This window comes from Cricetulus griseus, chromosome 4, assembly GCF_003668045.3.
Source record: "Cricetulus griseus strain 17A/GY chromosome 4, alternate assembly CriGri-PICRH-1.0, whole genome shotgun sequence".
Taxonomy (NCBI): Eukaryota; Metazoa; Chordata; class Mammalia; order Rodentia; family Cricetidae; genus Cricetulus; species Cricetulus griseus.
The window spans coordinates 145077773-145093762 of record NC_048597.1 but is presented as its reverse complement, the minus strand read 5'-3'; the positions used below and the strand labels follow the sequence as shown (position 1 = coordinate 145093762).

At 43.6% G+C, this 15990-nt stretch overlaps 1 long non-coding RNA gene across 1 annotated transcript; it reads left to right on the top strand.

Annotated features, from left to right (window-relative positions):
• The first annotated feature begins 12404 nt into the window (after positions 1-12404).
• On the top strand, positions 12405-15260 carry LOC118238676. The gene is made up of 3 exons (XR_004769576.1): positions 12405-12798; positions 13195-13262; positions 13548-15260. It is a non-coding gene; the product is annotated as an uncharacterized LOC118238676 (long non-coding RNA).
• The last annotated feature ends 730 nt before the right edge of the window (positions 15261-15990 follow it).

Genomic DNA, 15990 nt, shown 5'->3' with positions numbered 1-15990 from the left:
ATCAGCCAGCCTGGGCTCTCCCTACTCTTGCCTTCAAGACTTCTATTTGGATTATAGAGATGGGGAAAGCATTGTCCTCCATCTGTCCACTGTTCCATGGATACTGGACTTCCCAACTGGAAGGCATAAAAGGAGTAAGTGACCAATAATAGAAGAAGTGCAGAATCCCATGGCCAACTGTTTTGCTGTAGCCCCAGACTCTTACCAGGTCCTTCCTACAATCAATACAACCAGCCCATATTTCCTTTTTACCTTGGAAGCAGAATGAAAAAAGCAATCTGGACTCAGTGATTTTCTTTTGTATCTGACCTGTTCCTTGCACTTGACTTTCCTAACACACTCCATCAAATTCTGCTTTAAAAGTTTATATCTTATGTGATAGAACCAGATAGATCATAGTAAAGCCCTGTTTCAACTCCTTCTGAAACATCCTTTTGAAAAATGATATCCCTAAAAGATATTTGAGATGAAGTAACACACAAACTCCTTTAATAAGTAATGTCAAAGTCCAATTTCCTCCTAGCTAAGGTAAATTCCCCCCCATTTAATACCATCTTTTCCTAATGCTATTTTAAGAAGAATTAAACCTATACTCATATTTTTCTCTTTTTTCCATTTTTAATTTTTTATTTCATTTTATATTCCAACCATAGTTCTCCCTACAACTCCCCCTTGCCTCCTCCCTCCTGCCTCACCTCTTTCCACTCCCCTAGCTTACCCCCTGTCCATTCCTCCTCACAGGTAAGGGCTCCCATGAGGAGTCAACATAGTCTGATACAATAGGCTGGGGCAGGGCCTGGCCCTTCTCCCATGCTTCAAGGCTGAGCATGGCATCCTACCATAGGGAGTGGGAGCCAACAAGCTAGCTCATGTACCAGGTTTGTACCAGGTTTGTATCATTGTCCTACTGCCAGGGGTCCCTCTGTCTGTCCAAGCTTCACAACTGTCTCCCACATATGGAGGGCCTACTTCCGTTCCCTGGAGTCTCCACAGTTGTAGGTCTAGAGTCCATGAGTTTCCATGAGCTTAGCTATATTCATAATTAGCCTTAATTGATTTTACTTAGTTCCAACTCACTGAATGCCCCAGCTCAATTTCCGGGAAAAAAAAGCAGTCAAAGTTTTTAAAACTGAAAAGGTAAACAAAGGAAGATGTGTGACTATTTGATATCTTATTCTGTTTGTGTTGTAACAAAATACTGGAAGCTAGCTAAACGGTAAAGGACAGAGGTTTATTTAGTACCCAGTAAGACAGCACAAGGGGCAACCACCGACATTCACTGTGCTCCGGTAAGGTCCTCACAGAATAAGAGGTAACACTGGTGGGAACATGGAGGAGCAGGGAGGAGGGATGTGACAAGACAAGAACAGGAGACTCCAAGGAGTTGTTCTCCACTCTGGTACTTCTCATGAGACTCACAGCACCCTCCTGAGAATGGCACAATTCACCATTCCAACCAAGGGTAAAAGTGACTTCCCCCTAGAGCTCTCTCCTCAGAAGGGGCCCTGGTTCCAGCCTGTGGAACTTCAGGAATATTCTCAAACCTCATCCAAACCATAGCACCAAGTACAGCATGGATGGCACAGGACACAGGCTGGACATACCTGCCTTGAGGAAAGCTTACTAGAGGTTAGGATGACCTTTCTCTCTCCCTGTGTATTTTATAATAATAATAAACAGCAACAACTTGGGGAAACTCCTTGAAATAAAAATAGAGACCAAAACAAAAATGTTCCTTCAAATTCATTAAAAACCTGTAAGATCAGAAAGGAATCCTAAAAGAGCAGATGAGAAAGCAATTATTTACTGAGAAAAAAAGAATGGAATTTCCCTCCTCCATCACCCACTCAGTATGGCTGAGAGCTGCTGGCAGCCCTGGGGAATGAGGCAAGTGTGCTGAATCCAGAGCCCAGCCCATCTCCCTGCCTTCCCCCAGCTCTGATCTCAGACTTGTCAATTCTATTCTTTGCCAGGCGCTCCCTCCAGCTCCCAGCTCCAGAGCCGCAGCCCTCCATCACATTGAGTTTAAAATAAAGAAATGCTTTTCCTAAAGAATTCGCACACAAATAATCTCATTACCCCCGTGTTTGCATTTATACAGCAGACATCTTCTGCCAGGAGGGGAGGAAAAAAAATCACTCTACGCTCACTCACATGGAACAGCTGCAAGGAGAGAAATGGTATTTAATTCATTGTGAAATATTCAACAATGGCTACACTGCACTTTTAAAAGCCTTTTGATAGTAAAACCCACAGGGAACAGCCCATCCTGTGTGCTGAAAAGCAGCTTCCCCACAATTAGTCTCTTTATTCAGGTCTGAACATTCTGTGTAAACTTCAGCACGTGCTCTGGACACTGTGGATGGCTTCAAGGGTATAACCTTTCAGAAACTTTGAATGCTTTAGTCTTATTCAGGGTCTCCTTAGTCTGCTCACAGACCTTTCCCGAGGTGGGGGGTGGGGAGTCGAGGGTGAGAAGCAAAGGGGAATGGGATATTTAGATGATGAAGAAGAAAATCCTCTGGACTCCAGCTAAATCCCAACAAAGGGAAACCCATTCTCCACACACAAGCCCTGCAAATTACCGGGTTTATTCATAACCTCAAATAACCAGTGTTGGAGCAAAAGAAACCAGAGTGGAGATCCAAAAATAATCAGAGGACAGTGGCTTACTTCCCTGCTCCATCACTGAGATTTTTCATGGGTCTCTCATTTGTAGGAAAGCTTACATTGTCTTATCTGGGCAGGATAGTGACATGAGTCACTAAGGAGGAGGTGACAATGAATAGTAAAAACAAAAACTATCTGGAACGACAAAATTTATAGAATGATCTACAGGATGGATCATAGAGCGAATTCAGCTTAATTTTTCTTCTATTCCCTCCCTTCCTTCTTCCTCCTAGAACTACAGTTCGGTTTTCCCTTCTGTTCAATAATACCATCTTGTCAGGAAGGTGACAAAAGTAAAAGACACAAATGCATGAGCCCCAAGACACTGGAGGTGTAAAGAACAGCAACTCCCTCTCACACAGATCTAGCAAAGGCATTCACTGAAACATTTTAGAACAAAATTATTCAGACTCTGGTTTCGCCAGAGAGGAACAAGGTATCAGCCTATCTGGTACTTGTCTTCAAGAAGAAAGTAACATAAAAGCAAATACACACAGGAAACTCAACAGGCTCTGCATCTGTGTCAAAAAACAAGAGTCAAAAATTAAAAAAAAAAAAAAAGGTTTCTGTCAACATCTACTGGTTTTACTGTTCAAGAAATTTAAACTCAGAATTTTCAGTTAAAAATAATGATGAAATGCCTACACAGTCCAGGTCTATTTAAGGTGAATGACGTCTCTTTTTTGTTTTCCCTTATCTCCCCTGGGCTTTCCAGGAAAAGTCTTCAGACATATCTGATTCCAGATGCTACTGGCTACTTTCATTATAAAAATACAATACTTGAGGCTAAAGAGATGGCTCAGTAGTTTAGAGCACTGGTGGCTCTCCCAGAGGACCCAGGTTCAATTCCCAGCACCGACATGGCAGTTCATAACTGTCTGTAACTCCTGCTCCAGGGGATCTGACATCCTCACTCAGACATGCACACAAGTAAAACACCAATGCACATAAAATAAAAATAAATAATTTTAAAAAAACAATGCTTGGCCAAGGATCATCAACCAGCCCTAAGTCTTGTTCTTCTAGGAAAGTCCATCTAACATACTGATGAAAGTTGGAAACACTAAGATGGTACCAGGAAGACCAAAGGAGCAAGACTCATGTAGGAAATCTGAAGTCCATCTCTCTCTAGATTGGAGAGATCTGAAAATTACCAGTTGCCTAAGTGAATTTGCAGCAATAGACCCTGATCAGAAGCTTCAAGAATAGTTAGAGATCAGGCATAAAGGGCAATGTCTAGGCAGAGGCACTTGACTGGGATTGTGTAACACTTGGCAGTTCACCTGCCGTTTTTACCTCTATATGTTCTGACTCAAGGGGTAGATTGTCCCAGGCACTATTGCCACCACTCTTCCTTCCACTGTATGAGGTGAAGGTGGTGGGCATAATCTATGGCCCACTAGAGTGTTTTTCAGAAGCATATTCAAGAATTTCCCAGAGGTATCCTAAGAAGCACAAAATAAAGCAGAACGATGTGTCTGGACATTGGGCAAGGCCATGATTCTTATCTCCAAGACAATGGGATGGAAACAACTTCCAGATTTAAATACAATCTCTGGGGATCTACAAGAGCAGTGGAAAGGGATTTGTAGGAAGGAAGTTTGACACCAGTGAATTCATTGCTGTTAAACAAGATAGAGAGCCATTTGTCCTCTCTATCTGCTGCAGGAGGGCACAGTGGAACCTCTCCCCTGGCTGCAGAAGACCCCAACTTCCCTGGAGTCTCAGACCATTCAGAGGAGCAGGGGAACGCAAAATCCTTGCATGTAAAATTTTTAGCAAGACCACGTTTTCCTAAAACTCAGTTCTGACCAAAAAAAAAAAAAAAAAAAAAAAAGCCATTCCATGATAACCAGCAGGCCTAATACTTGGCAGAATGTTGTCAGGGTTGATGATGTATAAGCAGGGCATTGAGTAAAAGGCCCAGGCTGTTAGGACCTGGATCTGCACATGTTTAAATCATGGGTGTTTCTGCTTCCACACAATGCTTGACGAAGTCTACAAGGGAGGGGGACCTGACTTGTAAAGGAAGTAGCTTTGGAGATTGGGGTTTAAATCCCACCTGAATAGAGGTTGTGGAAATCTTTTTTTTATTAAAAAGTAAGCATCTTCAAAGTCCATAAGTCTTAATAGTATGTTCAGGAATAGGAAGAGCAGATTCCTATAAATGTACACAGTGATGCAGGGAAGAGAGGACCAACTCTTCAGACAGTGAGATAGGGCAGGGTCCAAACTGGAAGGCAGAGGCCATGTACAGGGGCAAGCTCTGAGGGCCAAAGGCTACCCACACATCAGGAGAAAGGTGATCTCTCCCATAGTGCAATTAGGCCTCCTGTTTGACCCCTGACTTCTGCCCCATGGGATATTTATGTTCTCTGGACAGACAGCAAGGGAGCAAATGAAGGAACATAGACTCTGATGGCCCTTAGGAGGATAAGAACTAGATGGAGGGAAAGGGGGTGGAGGGAGGAATGGAGGGAAGGTAGGAAAAGGAAGAAAGGAAGGAATGGAGGTAGCAGGCAGGCAGGCAGGCAGGCAGGCAGGCTGGCTGGCTGGCTGGCAAGCCTTGCATTCATAGAAATCCATAAAATCTTGAATTTGCTTTCTGTGGATCCATGCCTGGTCCTTGGTCATTTCTACATTCAATCTGTTTGTTTGTTTGCTTGCTTCTCCTGTCTCACAGCAATTCTGTAAGGTCGGCACTCTGATACTAGAGATTAGGAAACTGAAGTTCAGAAAGGTTCCGTGTTTTGTCCATGGATTGCAGGTCTAAAGAGCTGGGCCCTGGAAGTCAGGTTATGTTTCTTTCCGAACTGCAGGGACTGGGCAGGGAGTGGTGACCCTGCTTGCTCTCTCACCTATCTACAACTCCACTAGCCTCTTGCAAACTAAATCTAAGTCCAAAATCTCATCTATTCCAACCGTTTATTTCTTAAGCAGACTTGCCACCACAAACCAAGGGGACAGCAGGCAGGCCAGGCAGTCCACGCCTCTCCCCTCCCAGACTCTGCATTGCAGCTGCCAAGCCTAGGGCTGGACGCCCCACCTCGGGGCGGGTGGCTGGGGCGCTGCCCGGCTGGCAGTGCCGGGGTTAACCCAGCAGCCCTGCGGAGCAAAGATTTCTGTTTTATTTCAGCGGGGGAAGTGTGTGCTGCCTGATTAGCTGGATGGTTTCCTCTTTTCCCATAACCTCCAGACCCCCACGGCCCAAGTGTTTACTCTCTGAAATAAAAAATCTGCTGGTGTTTTTCTTTTTGTGTGCTCGTGTATTTTGGGAGGATTGCAGAGGAGGAAGGCGGGGTCGGGGTGAGGGACCAGCCTGGGGGAAGGGAGGGCGCAGCCTCCAGCTGCAGAAGCTGCAGCTCGGGAAAGCAACTTCTTAACGAGGGAGCTGGTCTCTTGCTCTGGCAGCTATAAACACACCGAACATCTGGAGGCAGAGAGTCTCTCCAGGCCAGACGTGAGCACCACAGGCTGTCCCTGCCTGGCCGTCCCCACCCCCTCGGCTCTCACACCCCCTCTCGGCTCAGCTTAACTCCAGCATTCTCACATCATCCACCCACCCGACCACTTCCATTCACAGAGATCCGCATCACCCGCTAGCAGCCGGCCCGCGGGAGCCCAGAGGAGACTAGCAGGCGACGCCAGCCAGCAGTGGCCACCCCGCCCCCGCCCCTGTTCCAGAAGAGGGGTCAAACTGCTAGAATCCAATAAGAACTTGGTGCCCTGGGGACCTTTTCCCAACTCGGACTAAACATTTTGTGGTTTGAAAAAGTTAAGAGAACTCCCCACCCCCCACCCCCTGAACCCCCTGGGAGTTCCAGTGCAATGCCGTTACTTCCTTGACTTTTTTGAGAAACAAGGAATTTATCTATCAGGTGGTCAGGCCAAAAGCTTGTTTGTGTGGTAATTGTCGCTCTACTAGCACTGCCAAAATGAGAGGGCTTCTTTCCGCACCTGGGACTCCTTTCTTTCCCAGCATCTGTAGAAGGGATTCAGAGAGAGAGGGAGGGAGGGAGGGAGGGAGGAGGGAGGAGGGAGGGAGGGAGGGAGAGAGAGAGGGAGGGAGGGAGAGGGGAGTGAAAGTGAGGAGGAGGGAAGGAGGAGGAGGAGGAGGAGGAGGAGGAGGAGGAGGGAGCTCAAGGGTAGGGTGTGCCTAGGGCAATGAGAAAGTAGTAAGACTCATTAAGTCCTAGTCAGGCACCTCCTTTCTCTGGCTCCTTTAAATCCACAAAAGACTATGCTGGATGGCAAGGGTGTCATTTGTTAGCTACAGGCCATGCTCCTTTATGTCTTGTACTATGGAACCAGCATGAGAACTCAAAAATAAGGGTAAGGACCCATTTAAAGATTGGAGACCCAAGGGACTTACCAAAAACTCCAGGGCATGATGCGGTATTCTTGCTCTCTCTACCACACCAGGCAAAACTCTGCCTGGACAACACAGTTTTATTTAGATTCAAGCCCATACACAATATGGGCAAGGAATCTGAGTGTGAAATAGTACAGACTCGAAGGAAGATGTCAAGGAAGCAGGAGATGGGAGTCTAAGAGAGAGAGCAGAGCCGGGGTCAACAGGGCAGCAGCAGGCACCTACAGCTGGCCAGAAGACCACCTTCAGTTGCAGAGAGAAGTTCAGGGGCACAGATACCTAAATATAAAAAGCAAAAGGTGATGGCAAGTGTGGATTTGGGGCTAGGGTCACCTACTTCCTCTTATTTTTAGCATGTCCTTAAAGCCCCTCAGAGATATGATGGGGTAGGTTTTGTCATAAGACTGTTCAGCCTCAGGCTTCCCTGGACTCCTTCCTCAGGGCTGTGAGGCCCCTAGTGTGGTCTTCTGTGGAAGATGAAAGTTTTGACAGGACTACAGCTAGCTCCTTCCCAGACAGCACAGCTGCCAAACTAAAATCAGAGAAACCCAAAGTGTCCATTTCCCTAAGTGGCCAGACCCTGCTTGCTGAAAAGAGGAGGATTCACTAGTGTTACATAGAGCCACATAGAGACTGGGTTTAAAAAATAAGAGAACAGATATTTTAAAATAATAATAATTGATTAAAAAAACTAGTTGCAAGGAACTGCCTTTTGAAAGTTGAGACTGTTTCACATTAAGTTGCCAAGTCAAGAAAATTCAATAAAATGTTGAGGATGGGGGTTTGTGAAAGGTTCCTTGTTTGCTTCACTATAGGCTACCATAAGTCTTCTCTGACAAGAACAGCCCAGCATTCTGTCTCAGACAGATTTGTTCAATATTGTAATATCCAATGTTAACAACATCCAGGATACTCTCAGACCCACAGGCTCAGAATTGTTTGGAAGAACAAAGAACCTAAAAAAAGTGCTCTAGAAAAGAAAAATGTGTCCTGAAGAAAGACAGAACAGATATGTGCAGCAGATGGGGTTTAAAACGCTGGTGTTTAAGCCCTACAGCCTTCGTACACGGTCAGCTGAAAGAACAAACCTGCTATGAGCATAAACATTTCAGGGCAAGGTGAGTCTCCATTGAAGTCTTGCTGGCATTTCTTCAACACTCTCAACACTTGAAAGCCAAACTGGAGACTCTGGGTTTCTTGCTGAAACATCCCACCTGGCTGTCGATGGCTCTTTCCAAACATTACCTAGGTTTGATCCCTCCCAGCCGCCGGGCCAGATGACAAAGCCCAAGAGAGACCATGAACCTGGCCTCTCAACATGTCTCCCACATGAATTTCTAAAGTTTATTTGGGAAAGACATTCTTCAACTCCACCATTTATTAGTAAATTTGTTTTAGAAATTTTAAATAGCGAAACTCAAAGCCCCCCCCCCATATTGCCAAGCTTGTGTCACATGTAAGTATGCTATGTCATATAGGAACCATTTACTCTCTCTCTCTCTCTCTCTCTCACACACACACACACACACACACACACACACACACACACACACACACGCACAATGTATCCCACACACGCAATTTAAAAAAGAAGTTGTTGCAGGCAAGAACTATGTCTTCTGTTTCTCAGTCTGTCCTCTTGGGATCTACCATGTGCCACTGGCAGTCAAATGAGTTCAAACAATCCATGGGTCACTTTCTGACTCAACCCTTAGGCATTTTTTGATTTCCAAAATGCACTTTACAGGACAGTGAGCCAAAAGGCACTTGATGGCAATGATTCACAACAGCAAACATGCACATTATATTTACTGTATGCTGGCATGCTTCAAGCTTCATGGATATGAACTGGGTGGGTCTCAGAGTATGATCTCTGGAGTTCCAGCAGCAATAACAGGGGCAGCTACAAGAAATGTATTAGACACAAACACTTCTCAGCCCTCACCCTGGAGTAGAGCCTTAAAGCCTGTGATTTAGCAGATTGTGGAGTTTCAAATTCAGTGAGTCTAGAGCAAGAGTTAAATTTTACATATCTTAAGATTCTCTTCTCCTCCTCCTCCATCTTCTTCTCCTTCTTCTATTCATCCTCTTCTGCTGTTACTGCCACTGCCTGGGGAACATACTTTGAGAATCTCCCTGGCATATGAGGAAACTGGAGAATCAAAATCAAGTTGCCCAAGGCCACACAGTGAGGAAGACCTACTATAAACCAAAGCAATCTCCTTTAAAAGCCTGGGTTCCTACACAGAGAGACCCTGTCTCAAAAAAGAAACAAATAAATAAATAAATACCTAAATTCTTTACTCTTGGAATCTCTTTGTTCTTTCTCAAGACAGATGAGAAGTGGCAGGATTCTGGGCATGAGGGTAGTTGAAGGTTTTACTGCACTCAGCAAACAAAATATCCCAAACTGCATTATATAAGTGAAAAAGCAATGTCTGGTAGTTCAAATCAAGGACTATGGTAATGAGAATGAAATTCATTCTTCTCTATGCTCTGTGGCAGTACACTGCCTCCCGTCTTAAGCAAGCACTTGACATGAGTGTACATTAATCAAAATGCCACTCTTATAAATTGAGTTGATCCAATATCAAAACCATCCCTACATTTGAAAAATAGTCCCTGAAATGAAAAAAAAAAAATGATGCCACCCTGGAAGACGGCCAGAGTATCATGTTTTCTGATAGATTTTTTGGTCACTCGTGATGACTCTAAGTAGCTAAAAAATCACTTAGGAACAGTGGCAGCTATGGAAAAACTAGGGTCGTATTGTCTCAATGTGGAGTGGGGGCTCTGATTTCTAGTTCCCAATAGAAAACAAGCATTGCCTGACTCCAGTCAGGGCTGGGCTCCATTTCCAGGATTACCTTTTTATCTGAGAATGGCTTGCTTCTACCCTGTCACTTCTCAGCAAGGCTGTGGGCAGGAACTAGCCCTAAGGGCTCATGACAGCAACATGTTAGTGAGTTCTTAGAGACAGGGAGCAGGAGTCTGACACACACAATGATTCTTGTTATGATGATGGAGAGGGAGGTGCTGAAGCTGAGGGACAGGACAGAGGAAGGGAACAGAAAACGAGGCAGGGTCAGTGGGCTACACTCCAGGCAGACTATAAACAGTAACAGACATTACAGCCCTGGCTTGTTAAGGAGCTCCATTGATTCACACGGTTCCCTGACAGAAGGATGACGAGAAGCTGAAACAGAAAGGACCCATTCATTCATGCAGAACACCAGCCCTCAGCCCCCATTGGCTCTCCATAATGGCTCCAGGCTGATAGCGAGGAGGGGGCTGTGGCAGAAGGAGGAGGAGGTAAAAATGAAAGAAAATGATGACTGCAAGATCATTGTGAAGCAATGTACAGCTGCACAGGCAATTGCATGCAAATGTGACTTCCCTTTTTAGCTGTAGTGAATGTCCTCAGAATCATGTATTTTTTTTCTCTTTCACACCATCTCTCCTCTCCTTCCCTGCTCATTTTCTGGGCTCCCCACTTATTTGCCCCATCTCATTCATCTTTTATCTCTTCCCATTACCCTCTCCCTCACTTAATTTTCTGTCAGTTCTATACATCTCCATTTGATTCCTCTATCCCCTTTTACCTATTCCAAGCTTCTCTAATTGCTGAGTTCCTTCCCCTTATTAGTGAGGCTTTCCCTAGTCAAGCCTTAGTTCAGCTTTATTCTCTTGCCCTCCATCCTTTCCTTCCTCTCCTCGTCCTCTGCCTCTGCCCCTTCATGAATGGATGGAAACAATACTCTGATGAAGGTCACTATGAGGGAGCCTGGGTGTTGATGGTCGGCCCCTCCTCTCAGTATTCCAGTCACTGACAGATGTGTAATCCTTGGAAAAGAAGTCCATTCATCCCTTCTGAGAGCACAGACGTGAGGCAGAGCAGGGGTGGGAAGTAGCTATGAGTCGGAGGAGGGGAAGGAAACTGAAGTTATAAATAGGATGAAAGAAGAAGAAAAAAGAAACCTAGAGTATTTTTCTTCCTTTCTTTTTATTCAGCACATCTCCACCAACAAAAAAGTGCCACAGCTGGAGAAATCATTCCTTCATCTGAGTCTTCATCTCCCTTCTTTATAACCCCACAATAGCCTTCCAAATGACAACCCATCACTGAGGAGAACTGGGCCACAGCCCAGAGAGAATTCCCGTGGCAGCTCTTTCATCTGGACAGCTCACAAGGCAAAGGGCAGACAAGGAAGGCTCAAGGTTCTTGCCACATCTTTCCATCAGAGGGAGCCTGAGGAAGTGGCTACTGACTAGAGTTGCAAACAGATTGCCACCAACTGGTAAGGAGCCAGACCCCAAGGAAGTCGTCTATCATTCCAAGCTGCAGTGGAAGGCATGTCAGGCCATTCTAAGAGTAGTTATTATTCCGACCAATTTTCCCATCCCACCCTAAAGCCACAAGCCTAGGCAACCCCAGCTTCTGTCTTGTAACCATCAGCTATGGCATGAACACTATATCTCATCACTAACAATTCTTTGTATTTTAAAGCTAAGATCAGCCTGAGTTGTTATTCATATATTTCACAGAAATTGTCTCGCTGGCCCTGAAATAAAAACTTTTTAATTTTAGAAAATCTTGGCAAGAAGAACAACAAGATATCATCTCCACTGGAGAATCATGTACTCCCCAAACAAGAAAAAGAAAGGCTGTGCCTATTTCTTGGAAAGAAAAGACATTCTCACTTTGGGGTATGAGTGAATGAGTCTTAGCTACAAATAAGATTCAACTTGTAGCAAGCAGAAGTACCACCAGAGCAAAAGTTTAAGGCAAGTAGCTTTAATCACAATTGTATTTAGTAGATAAAAACCTAAGGCTTAAAGCATTAATAATATTCCAGAATTATATAAATACAGGCATGACTATGTGGGTCTTCTGTTATATAGATGAAATCTAAGTGTTTGAATTTTATTTATTTCATGTTATTTTTTTAAACAGGGTTTCTCTGTGTAACTCTGGCTGTCCTGGAATTCACTTTGTAGACCAGGCTGGCCTCAAACCCAGAGATTTGCCTGCCTCTCTGCCTCTGCCTCTGCCTCTGCCTCTGCCTCTGCCTCTGCCTCTGCCTCTGCCTCTGCCTCTGCCTCTGCCTCCCAAGTGTTCCTACCACCACCCAACTTGTTTGGAATTTTAGTAGCTCACTTTTTTCATGCCCTTATATCTTAAGTCCTTTTTGTTTGTTTTGCTTGTTTGTTTTTGTTTTTTGTTTTTGTTTTGTTTTTTGAGACAGGGTTTCTTTGTGTAACAGTCCTGGCTGTCCTGGCACTCACTCTGTAGAACAGGCTGGCCTCCAACTCACAGAGATCTGCCTGTCTCTGCCTCCAAAGTTCTGGTAACAAAGAAGTGCACCACCACTGCCCTGCCAGCATCTTAAGTCTTGAAGTCTAACCTGTGTTTAGGTGCAGAATCTTCCCAATCTTTTTGTGGAATGGATACTTGGCTGAGATGTTTGCATTTATGCCTTTAACACCTGGAGGAACTTAGATACCAACAAGAAAATGATTGTAGCATAGATGTTATTACTTCCGAAGCACTGTGGAGTGTCAAAGAGTACTTCAAATATAGCTGTCCATTGAGTCAACAGTATATTGATGCCATTCTGTCTTAAAGATGAGCCAGAAACTAGGAAGAGCCTCCCAATCTGCCCGGCCTATCACAGCATGCCCCTGACAGTAACAAGCACTGTGCTGTGTCTCTCTGTTCATTTCTGCTGCAGGATGAAGCATGGACAACAAAGCAGGTATTTGTTTTATTTTACAAGACACTTACCATAAGCCAGAGGGATAATGAACAACCACCACAACTAAGAATTCCACTTAGTTTCCAGAAATTATCCCAGTCTCATAACTTCACTTGTCTAATTCCTGAGAATACATATTTCAATATGTGGGCACAATGACATTTCTTATGCTAAGAATTTATCCTGACAGAAAATTCTAACAAATCTGGGCTAATTGTGAATATGTATGTATGTAAGTATGTATGTATGTATGTATGTATATATGCATATATATATACATGTATATATGTATATATATATATGTATATATCATACATTATATTTTATATATGTGATTTTAGCATGGTTTAAAATTTCAGACCCCCAAAGTCCTATTTTTCTTCACATGCTAATAAGTAAACAAAGAGTAATAGCATTTGAAAGAAACGACAGTGAGCCCTGAAAACAGAACATGGAAGAACAAGGTAACAGCTTGGGGCTGCTTTGGTTGGTTGGGGGGTCTGGAGGGAGGCAGGCAGACTTGCTACAGACAGGTCCAGAGGAGTTGCACTCCAGCTCAGGAGAGGGCGGCCCTGTAGCCAGCAAGTCAGAAAGGAAGAGCAAGGAAGCTGCCGGCACAGGTGGCAGCAAGTGGGAAAGGGGTAGAGGAAAGAAACTGCAGATGCCAGTGGAGAATAAGAGAGCAAAAGATGGTGAACAAAGAAGTTCAGCCTGAAAGAAGGCTAACCCGCCACCTTCTGTTTTTCCAGGTCACCCTTTATTAGATGGCAAATGTGTTCGTCAACAACCATCTTAAAGGGTAAAGCAACAGGAAGGTGCACAGAATGCACAAAACGGTTTACAAAACAGAGCGAAAGCAACCCCTCTTGGGCCCATTGGCAGTTTCACCTTCCTGTTGGACAAAAAAGTAGTGCAAAGTTATCGAAAAGACACGGGGCTTTCCAGGAAAGAACAATAGCATCTGTACCCCTGTAAGTCATGGAGGTGTTATTTCAGAGAAGTAGCCCTCAGCATTATTTCCCTGGCCCTTCAACTCTCCCCGCATTCCCAGCTTTGGTTTATGTTCTTACCTGAGCCATAATGTTCAAGGCCAGTGGGAACTTCCTGTGTGGCAGTCTCATCCCAGAGTGGATAAAGAGGTCTTTGCTGATGATAATTGGACTGGAAACCGCAGGTCATTCGAGGATCTTCAAAAGCATTAATAGGTCCCTGCCTCTGTGATCAGTGAAAATAAAAGGGCTTGCATTAGGAGAAAATCCTCTAGAGTTCAATCCTATTATAAATATGACTTCATACTATCCAATCACAGATATGCAAAAAAAAAAAACCGATCTATCAGTCAAAACCAGACAGACACTCATTCCCATTTACTTTGCCCTCCAAACTCACAAGGAATGAGAGGAACTACTGATTTAGACTATGACTTCGTTTATTTCCACCCATACCTCCAAGCATCTCAGAAGCAGCTTTTACAACCTTCAAAATCCTTCCTTTGCAGTAAACAGCATACATGACCATCTCAGATTTACACAGTCTGACATTTTTCTATCAGTATTATCTCCCTCTATAAAAACATCATTAAAGAATGTTCTTACAAGACAATTCAGTGTTATAGAATTTGTGATAAATTAATGCCACAGGAAAAAGGAAAGAGTGGATCTCTACCATAAAATCCATTTCATTTGTTATTAATTGGTAGGGGTAGGTTTTGATGACATAAGTTGCTGGATAAGAACAGTCAATTTCCTGTAGTCTTTGGAGATTTATGCCGCCTCTTTATTAGCTTTATTAAATTCACAAAATAGACATTGTGAGAAAACCAAACATGCTATGCAGAAAACCATGTTTCACAATGGTTAAAAGCCTATCCCATGAAGTCAGATGAATTCAGATATATATAAATTCAAACCCAGGTTGTACCACTTACACATAAGAGTAAAGGTCTATCCCTTAATCTAAACCTTATCAAGTAGGAGAGTTGAGGGACTGGAGAGATGGCTCAGTGGTTAGGAGCATTTGTTCCTCTAGAGGACCTGGATTCAATTCCCAGAATCCTCATAGCCCCTCACAACCACCTGTAATTCCAGTTCCAGGGGATCCAATGCCCTCTTCTGGCCTCCTTGGATGCTATGCATACACGTGGTGCACAGTCATACATGCAAGCCAACACCCATACACATAAAATAAAAGTCAAACTTTTCAAATGTATAAGAAAATTATATATAAAGCAATTTAAGTATCAAATGTGTTTAATAAAATTATGAACTTATGAAATGCATGTATAAATACTCTATGTAAAACTTTGTCATCCCTACAAGGTAGGTGTTTTTTTCAACCTAAGAGATAACTGGGACCTGGTGGCACAGGTCTATAGCACCAGCTCTTCAGGACGCTGGAGCGGGAGAAAAGCAAGTTCAAGATCTGTCTGAGCTCTAGGAGAAACTGGCTATAAAGAAAGTAACTTAAAGAGATTGTGTGTCAAAATAAAAATTTAAATTAAAATGAGGTTTTAATTTACTTTTCTGTAAAAAAGGATAATTTTCTTTTATTCTTAAAAAGAAACTGTGAGCCCCACAAGGATGACACCAATGGCCACGCCAAACTGGACAGGGGAAGGCCCACAAGTCTGTAATGCTACACAAAGAATTACAGGCAACTGAGGGAAGCTGGGAGCAAGAGAGTTGGTTTTCCCCAAGGAAGAGAACACAAATTAGTTATCCAGTACTTGAAAACACATATAGAAATGACATTATATGTACTGAACAGGTTATATTTAGGAATATATGTGTATATATACACATATATATGCATATATACATATATGAAAACACACACAAGTAACATTATACATGCTGAATCGGTTATATTTAGGAAAACATACGCATAAACATATATGTGTGGGAAATAACAATTAATGAGAAAAAGAGGCCATGAACAAGGAGGAATATGTGGGGCATATGGGAGTGTTTAGAGGGAGGAAAGGGAAGGGAGAAACTTTGTAATTATATTATAATCTCAAAAAATTAAAAATTAACAAAAAAAGAAAGAAACTGGGAGGGTAGGGAAGGTTCATAGAAGAAAAGCCCTTGCTGACAAGCCTAACAACTTGAGTTCAATACCCAGGACCCAGGGAGCAGGCAGAATCAACTCCTCTCACTTCCACATGCATGCCTTGGCATGAGAATGTTGGCG